Source organism: Triticum urartu, chromosome 4, assembly GCF_003073215.2.
Source record: "Triticum urartu cultivar G1812 chromosome 4, Tu2.1, whole genome shotgun sequence".
NCBI classification, from domain to species: domain Eukaryota; kingdom Viridiplantae; phylum Streptophyta; class Magnoliopsida; order Poales; family Poaceae; genus Triticum; species Triticum urartu.
Genome location: NC_053025.1, coordinates 209,955,647 through 209,965,329, shown reverse-complemented (window position 1 = coordinate 209,965,329; position 9,683 = coordinate 209,955,647). Strand labels below are relative to the sequence as shown.

General features: G+C 47.4%; 1 long non-coding RNA gene across 1 annotated transcript; it reads right to left on the bottom strand.

Annotated features, from left to right (window-relative positions):
* Positions 1–764: 764 nt before the first annotated feature.
* Positions 765–1,873, bottom strand: LOC125553765. Its single transcript, XR_007304189.1, has 2 exons — positions 1,445–1,873; positions 765–1,343 (listed from the first exon to the last, which is right to left on the bottom strand). It is a non-coding gene; the product is annotated as an uncharacterized LOC125553765 (long non-coding RNA).
* Positions 1,874–9,683: the final 7,810 nt, after the last annotated feature.

Genomic DNA, 9,683 nt, shown 5'->3' with positions numbered 1-9,683 from the left:
CAACTCATGTGCGACTATGCGGACGAGATTGTGCAACTCTATGGCCATGCATGTGACTGTGCCGACAAGAATGTGCAACGCCGCAGTCATGCATGAGCACCTCCAACGACAATTTATGTGCGACTATGCGTACGAGATTGTGCAACTCTATGTCCATGCATGTCCGACTGTGCCGACGAGAGTGTGCAACCCCGCGACCCTGCTTGAGCACCTCCCACGACAATTCATATGCGATTATGCGGACAAGATTGTGCAACTCGGTGTCCATGCGTGTGTGGCTATGCCGGCGAGAGTGTGCAACTCCGCGGACGGCGTGAGAACCTCCCACAACAATTCAAGTGTGATTATGCGGATGAGATTGTGCAACTCTGTGGCCATGCATATACGACTGTGCCGACAAAAGTGTGCAACTCCGCGGCCATGTGTGAGCACCTCCCCCGATAATTCATGTGCGACTATGCGAACGAGATTGTGCAACCCTGTGTCCATGTGTGTGTGGCTATACCGGCGAGAGTGTGCAAGTCCGCGGCCGGGCGTGAGAACCTCCCACGATAATTCATGTGCGACTATACGGACCAGATTGTGCAACTCTGTTGCCATGCATGTGCCACTGCGCCGATAAAAGTGTGCAACTTCGCAGCAGGGCGTGAGAACCTTCCACGACAATTCATGTACGACTATGCGGACCAGATTATGCAACTCTGTGGCCATATATGTGTCAACTATGACTACTATGTGTGCAACTACAACTACTGTGGATGTCAACAAAAAATAGCAAACAACATATCAACTTACACCCAGATCCCAATTCTCCTTCAACGATCGTATTCGACAAAGAATGACTATATGTGCAACTAGAACCACTAGATGCCAACAACAAATAATCGACGTGTGCATAACTTAACCAACTGAGAATGATTATGTGTGCAACCAAAACACTATAGATGCCAACAAAAACTGATGCCCGTGTGTGCGTCGACGGGATGCCCTATATGCGTTGTTAAGCATGGCTCTTCTTTTGCTCATACATTTTTTACTGTTCGCTGGCCTTGTTACTTTGAGACGGACTGCTCTTTCAACAGCCGATTTATCTGTCAGCCCTGCAGCTAGGTCTATTCATCATCCTGCAAAAGCTATGGCTACAAAGGTAATCTGTGGATTTGATCGACGGCCGGAGCTGGAGATTGATCCCAGCTTTGCTTATGCAACCGCATGAATTCGGTCACATCAGTTCAACGTATTCAGTTCGACTTTCACCACCGTAGGAAAATGTTCAGTGTACTTGGCTGTCTGTACATAAGCAAACAAATCTTCTACTCAGTCATGAATTTGTCTCCTCCTTCCTTCATGTAAAACAAGAGGAGCAGAGTTACAACATCAAAAAGGAGTGCGCTCATGCAGATTGAATCGAACAAGAAAACAACAGGCACAACACAGAGCTAACCGTCGTTGTCCCTGAATCAAACAAAGCCCATCGCTCTGCGCTGAAGGGATGCCGTGGTGGACTGGGCTAGTTGTGGTGCGACAAGGACCTCGGGGAAAAGCCACACAGGGCGGTACTCCCCTCCGCCGATGCGCCGGTGAAGCGTGGTGGCCGGCTAGTTCGGGCTCCTGGTGGCCGGCTGCTGGGGGGCTTCTGGTGGCCGGCGTCGAGGGAAAGGCCACAGAACTCCCTTGGATCCAGATCGGTGGGGGGAGAGAGAATAGAGAGACGCGGGTCGGGAGAGAAGTCGTGTGTAGGGTGGGTGGGGTGTGCTGCGACCTTGTCGAGAGAAAGAGAGAGGCTGTCGGTGGGGTGTGCTGGGACCTCGTCGGATAGCGCGTGGGCTGCGGGATCGTGTGGCCACGAGCAGGCCGCTCGGGATAATCAAAAAGTGCGCGTGCACTTTTGAGGTTTTAGGATCACAAAATGCTATCTTTTGTTAACCAAAAACAGTTTTAATCTCTAGCACCGTGCGTTGCATGCTGTGTGTGTGCCGTGCGTGTGGCCGGATGGGCTGTGGCCGGCCCTTGTTAGTACCAGGTTTAGCTAGTAGTATTATTTTAGTGCTAAGATTAGTCTAGTGGTGGATGACATGTAGGACCCCCCTCTTTAAATAAGTTAGACTTATTTATTTGTTTAGGTAAATAGTCTATGACATGTGGGCCACACATGTCCTTTTGACTAGTCAAATTGACTTGGTCAATTCGAATTAAAAATAAATAACAAAATCTAGAAAATCTTTTAAAACTTTGAAAATTCATAGAAAATAAACCGTAACTTGGATGAAAAAGTGTTATACATGAAAGTTGCTCAGAACGATGAGACGAACCCGGATACGCACTGTGGGGGTTTTTCCCTACAGTTCCCAGTCAAAAAAAAACCCGGATACGCAGCCCGTTCATCCGCCACGCATCCCTAGCATAGTGAACACGCAACTTTCCCCCTCCGGTTCATCTGCCCGAAAACCCGAAACACCGGGAATACTTTCCCGAATGTTTCCCCCCTTCGTCGATATCACCTATCCCTATGTTAGGTCACCCCTAACACAACGTATTGCCGTGTCTTGCTTTGTGTTACATTTGATTGCTCTGTTATTTATTGTGTTCCCCCTCCATTACTTCTTTCCGGTAGACTTCGAGGCTGCTGTCGATGTCCGTGTGTTCGACTACATTAAAGATGACCCCTCCTTGGCAGAGCAACCAGGAAAGCCCCCCCCCCCCTTGATCACCAGATATCGCCTACTCCCCTCTATACTGCTTGCATTAGAGTAGTGTAGCATGTTACTGCTTTCAGTTAATCATATACTGCTGCATAGCCTGTCCTTGCTACTACTGTTGTTACCATTACCTGCTATCCTACTGCTTAGTATAGGATGCTAGTGTTCCATCAGTGGCCCTACACTCTGGTCCGTCTGCCATGCTATACTACTAGGCCGTGATCACTTCGGGAGGTGATCACGGGCATATACTATATACTTTACACGGTTACATTACCTGTGGTACTGTTCGGAGTTGGGGGCTGAAGGGGCAGGTAGCTCCATCCCGGTAGAGGTGGGCCTGGGTTCCCGACGGCCCCCGACTGTTACTTTGAGGCGGAGCGACAGGGCACGGTTGAGACCACCTAGGAGAGAGGTGGGCCTGGCCCTGGTCGGCGTTCGTGGATACTTAACATGTTTAACGAGATCTTGGTATTTGATCTGAGTCTGGCTACTGGCCTATATGCACTAACCATCTACGCGGGGACAGTTATGGGTACTCGACGTCGTGGTATCAGCCGAAGCCTTCGTGACGTCAGCGACTGAGCGGCGCGCGCCGGATTGGACTGGAACGCCTGCTAGGCTAGGTCTGCTTCCGGCCGCGTTCGCAACGTGCAGGTGTGCAAAGGGCGATGGGCCCAGACCACTGCGCCATAGGATTTAGACCGGCGTGCTGACCTCTCTGTTGTGCCTAGGTAGGGCTGCGACGTGTTGATCTTCCGAGGCCGGACATGACCCAGAAAAGTGTGTCCGGCCAAATGGGATCGAGCGTGTTGGGAAATGTGGTGCACCCCTGCGGGGAAGTTAATCTATTCGAATAGCCGTGATCTTCGGTAACAGGACGACTTGGAGTTGTACCTTGACCTTATGACAACTAGAACCGGATACTCAATAAAACACACCCTTTCAAGTGCCAGATACAACCGGTGATCGCTCTCTCACAGGGCGACGAGGGGAGGATCATTGGTTAGGATTATGCTACACGATGCTACTTGGTGAACTTACCATCTACTATCTTCTCCTGCTGCAAGATGGAGGTTACTAGAAGCGTAGTCTTCGACAAGACTAGCTATCCCCCTCTTATTCCGGCATTCTGCAGTTCAGTCCACATATGATACCCTTATTCCATTTGATACCAATGCATACATATGTAGTGTAGCTCCTTGCTTGTGAGTACTTTGGATGAGTACTCACGGTTGCTTTGCTCCCTCTTTTCCTCCTCTCTATACCCGATTGCTGCGACCAGGCGTTGGAGCCCATGAGCCAGACGCCACCGTCGACGACTACTACTACTCGGGAGGTGCCTACTACTACGTGCAGCCCGCTGACGACGACCAGGAGTAGTTTAGGAGGATCCCAGGCAGGAGGCCTGCACCTCTTTCGATCTGTATCCCAGTTTGTGCTAGCCTTCTTAAGGCAAACTTGTTTAACTTATGTCTGTACTCAGATATTGTTGCTTCCGCTGACTCGTCTATGATCGAGCTCTTGTATTCGAGCCCTCGAGGCCCCTGACTTGTAATATGATGCTTGTATGACTTATTTTATTTGTAGAGTTGTGTTGTGATATCTTCCCGTGAGTCCCTGATCTTGATCGTACACATTTGCGTGTATGATTAGTGTACGATCAAATCGGGGGGCGTCACAAGTTGGTATCAGAGCCGACTGCCTGTAGGAATCCCCCTTCCACACTCCTTGGCCGAAGTCGAGTCTAGACATTACAAAACCTTTTACTAACATGGCTGTGTGCCTTACGGGCCCACGTCGCCATCTGGGTGGTATTAGGATCTTTTATTCCTCGTCTATACTCTAGGACTCTGATCTCTCTTCTATTCGGGTTAAATGATTTTGCTAAAATCTAACTTTAGGTTCTCGAAAATACTTCCTCTCGGAGAGCCCCATTTAGGCCAGATGATCGCCTGCTGCACCAGAAGATTTCGTAGTTACTCTCTGCTACTCTTTCGAGACTTTGTGCCCATCGCCTTTGCAAATTCCCTACCAGTGTTATATCATTATGGATAACTATATCCACTTGCCCTTTCAAATCCCATTGATCTTGTTATTACAAGATACACCGAAAATTCTCTGTATTGTTCCGAGGATATTTTGTGCCTACTGCCTTGCAGTTCCTTGCCACCTGAATACCCCTATGGATAATATCTCGCCCTTATTGAGTATCCGCTCATCCCCAGTTGTTCATGTGTTTCACAATGGTCATCAAAATACTATTCGATCCTCCAAAAATCCTTAGTAGCTTATTGCTCTGCAATACTTGTCTGCTTGCATGATGGATGCTTTCCATATGTCTCGCAATATTCGTTAGTATCCTTAGGCACCGTCATTTTGATCCCTTTGATTCAACATGAGTGCGAATGCACGCAATCATCAGTTGATCCTTTTAAATTATCTTTCTGGCTCAGACGTCATTTTAAACATGAGCTGGTTCTCAGCAAATCCAATTGCCATCGATTGTACCCCTAAGGCTATTCAACTTATCCATCCCCAATCAGAACATTGCTTCTGATCCCTTGATTTGAAAATCATAATTCCTTTGCATTTGAGCTCTGGATTAGTCAGTTGTTTGCATAATCCAATGCCTTTGCATTGTTACTTCCTCTGGTTGTGTGCCGATGCTCACGTCAGCTCTGTTATGGACCGGCAGATCCTTTAATGGATTTTATCCGACAGCGTCCTTCATATTCAATAACCTTATGAGCCTTCCCTCGGATACATAATGCCTTTGGTAAATGGTATCATCTACTTTCTCAACCTTGCTCTACTTTTCGAGCTTGTGATATTTACTCTTGAAACTTGTGGTATATGTTTCTAAGAAGCCCCTATGGGTTGAACATATGCCTTCTCTAAACTTTGTGAACTCGAAAGTTTTCACGAGTCATACACTTCTGGTATTTTTCCAGATAAAATTTCAACACTACAACTTCTTCGAAAGTGAGAAGTGAATGAAAGGTTATGCATTGGAGAAGTGGGAGTCGACCTTGAACTTTGTGTTCATGCCCATGGACACGATGTAGATCTTATCATTAAAGCTTCTCTTAAATTAAATTATTCCTTTGATATAAGTTCATCTTATATCCGGGATCTGGCCTTTTGCAATCGTGGTTCCGACCATGTTCTCCTTTAAATACCATTTCGCGTGCAAGTTTAAGCGCTTGTCTTCTGTAGAGCAATACCCCAGTCTAACCTCTACTTTGGTCTGTCATCGAGTATTACCCCCTCTGGTATCTCGAGATTATCACGGAACTGCATAACTTCTTATGAGTTCTTCTTCAGGTATTATTTGACTTTCGCTGCATCATCATTTGACTTGATGTCATCACCGACCGATTACATCTTCATGAAATCTCTCGACAAATGTGTCGTGGTCATCAGCAATATCCTGAGCTCTTCCAAGATATATATCGAATTCATGATGAGAAATACCATCCTTGCCCTTGATGATTTGTTTTATCATCTACCACTTTATTGCCTTCCGTTCGACACAAACTTGTTTGTGTTTTGTGTTATACCTTGAGTTCCTTGCTACCCAGCATTGTTCTTCTTTACCTTGGACATTACCACCTTTTATGTCAAGAATGTTGTGGGAATTTCACCACCTCTTATGCATTCTTGGTACAAGTGATACTTCTTGCCATATCCGTTCATTCTTAGACTATTAATTATTGAATCACCATTCTGACATTGGTCGTGCAACCCAACCCATAATTTGTGCGCACCTTTCAACCAATGTTTAATTCTGTATGCTTTCCTCAAGCATACATCATTATATCACTTGATCTGACAATTGTTATCTCCTTGTTCACATACTTGTGGAATCCCATCTTTTTGGAAATCTCGATGAGTTGTCGCTGAGTCCATCAGCCACATCCTCATGCTCTCCTTGGTTTAATGATGAACTCTTGTTGCGGAAATCTCTTTCATAGTTCAATTCCCGAGAATCTTACATTGTCATCTCGTCAAATTTGTGTTACACCTTTTCTTCTCAGACATCCTAAGTCTGAGGTATCCTGGCCCCAATCAGATCTGAATCTCGGTCCGATATGATGGTTGGAACATATTTCCAAGAGTTATAGCATTGGTCTTTATATGATCCGATAAGGTGATGTCATGCCTATTACAACTGGCCGGAGGACCTATTGTTATAGATTCCTTTTCTGCAAGGTTATCCATTCTTCCATGAGGAAATTGTAAGACTTATTCTACAAGTTGTTCCTTATGGATCCTTCGTGTATCCAAAGTCTGATCCCGATCCAGTGACCATGTCAACGCTATCTCAAAGCATGTCTATGGTACTCCAATTTTCAACAAAGAACATTTGAAGCCCAATGCTAAATGTTTCTTGCTCAATTATCCAAACACCATTGTATGGGTGATCTCATGAAATTTCTCTCACCTTAACTAAAGAGTTTTCTACATTATATCCTGTCATGGATATCATGCTCTGCTTGTCCTTGGGAAGGATATACCCTTGAAATACGTGTTTAAACACATTTTCCTTTCCATTGGTTTATTTAAACCTTCTTGTGATCTATAATATATAAGCAGTAATATATCCCTGCTTATGTAAACACCTCGTTGTACCACTCTGTCAGTAAGACCCTGTTACTATTGTTGATGACATTCTGGTAACCACCGATGGATGAGAACTTTGCCTAATGGTCCGCCTCGTTCAACGAGCGGGAAAATGGTTCTCTTCGTCCCTCGCCCTTGGTACCGTCGTTGTTGCCTACATAATCGACAGGCTATCCTCTGACATGCCTTGCTTTCATGACCATGCAAGATGTCACCACTCCTCCTACTTTTAACCCACATAGTGGGCCCATAACCCACAGGTCCCGGGACGGAAACCTGACTCTCCTGTACCCCCTACTCCCAAAGTTATTCCTTCCGCGTGAACTCATATGTAATTCACGAGCCACCTTCCAATGAGATCATCAATTCTGGCATCGGACACAATAATTGTTCCGTTGCTTTGAGACCCTTTCACCTTCTGACTAGGCATTGAATGATTGCCTGGTTGCTTGAAACTTCTTATTGTACCTTCGAACTTTACTCTGGATGTGTTTTATTTGTTCAACTCGAGAGGTACTCATATGCCCATTCATGGGTTAATCCCAGACTATTACCCTTATAGCATTCTGTCGTTGCCGATCTGCCACGTTACCTATTCGTAAGTACGATGAAGATCTCGAAGAAAGGATGCCTACTTCATCATGATGACCTGAAGCAGAGAAATGAAGACATCAACGTAGTGGATCGACCGCTTCGAGAAGAGCAACCAAGATCGAGAAAACTCGTTAGAATTTTGTAACCAAATTCCCCTCACTTCCCCTCTTAAATCTCGGGACGAGATTTCTTGTAGTGGAGGAGAATTGTGACGCCCGGATAATTAAGCTACAGCGATCCCCTCCTAATGCTTCCATGTCATCGCAGTTAATTTGCTAATCCTCACTTTGATCCAAACCCGATTCAAATTTAAATTTAAATTCCAAGTGAAATTATTATTTCTTCTAACGGTAAAAAAAATGTTCATTGGACTGCAAATATTCGCTAAGGAATTATCATGTAGAAACCAACGTTATTAGGAACTCGAAAAATGCCTCTAGCTATTTTTGAATTGACCCAACAGCACCTACCCATCACCTTTAAATTCAAAACAAAATCAAATGAATTCAAATAGAACCCAAACTTATTTTTGTGCCACTCTTACCTATTGTGTTAGATTTATGTGCAAAGTTTCGTTCAAAGCAAAAAAATCATTTGGTGGCCCAACTTGATGCAAAACAGTAGCAGAAAATACAAAATAGCTAAGAGTATTGAGAAAACTAAAGTCAATGTGCACTTTGGCCCAACACCCCACACTGAAGCCCAGCCCACCTCCATTTTCCTCTACCTCCAGCTACAGGGAAGCAGGGAGTGCGTGGAGGGCATCCATGGCGCCTTGGCACATGCCGGCCATCCCACGGCTCCCCCGATGGTTAAGACAGCGTTGCCCCCTCCCCTGAAAACCTAGCCCCCATTCCTCCCTCCCCTCACTCGTCCCCTTTATTTTCCTTTAACACCCGACGCGGTCGTCGACTCACCATCGCCATTGACGCGGCCACCGTGCACCTCAAGCCACCCGGAGATGCCCAGGAACTTCACCACCATCGCCTGCTTCGTCTTTGTCATGGGATTGGACCAGGAAGGCCCCGTACGCTTGCCATCGCTGTCGTCTTCAACGCGTACATCACCGTCCGCCGCCGTCGATTGCCTCATCTCCAGTCCATCCCTGGCCACCTCGAGCTCACGTCGGACACCGCAGTGAGCCCCTCCCCCGATTCTCATGCTTTTCCCCCTCGATCCGTCGCCGTATCGTCATCCCCGCGAGTCCGACCCCCATGGCCGAAGCTTCGGGTCCGTGTGCGCTCGCCTGCGCATGGCTGCGTTCGCGTGCGCCCCTGCTTGCCAGCCCGGGCCCTGGCCGTGCCCCGCGCCCGCCCGCGCGTGCGCCTGCCGCGCCATGGCCACACGCGCCCGTGGTCCCTGCTGCTGCCCCGTTGCTCACCGCAGCCCTACGCCGGTCGCGTCCGCCACGTCCAGCCAGCGCCCGCGCGGTCTCGCGCTCGCCTGCTCGTGCGTGGCCACGCCCGCGCCCTTCCGCCTGCAGTCTCTGCCGCCACATGCGCACCCGCTTGCCCATGCTACCGCGCCAGCGCCTCGCTCGCCCGCGTGCCTAGCCGTAGCCCACCTGCTGCATCGCTGCCCCGAGCCCCATTGCTTGCTGTAACGCTGCTGCTACTAGTGTAGCGCTGCTACAGTAACATTCAGTTACTGTAGCAGCAGCTAGCTTTTCTAAAACTGCACTGGTTAGCCCCCTAGACAGCCTCAAAACAGGATCTAAACAAACTCAACATAGCTAAAATAAATAAGTGCGGGTAGTATACTTGA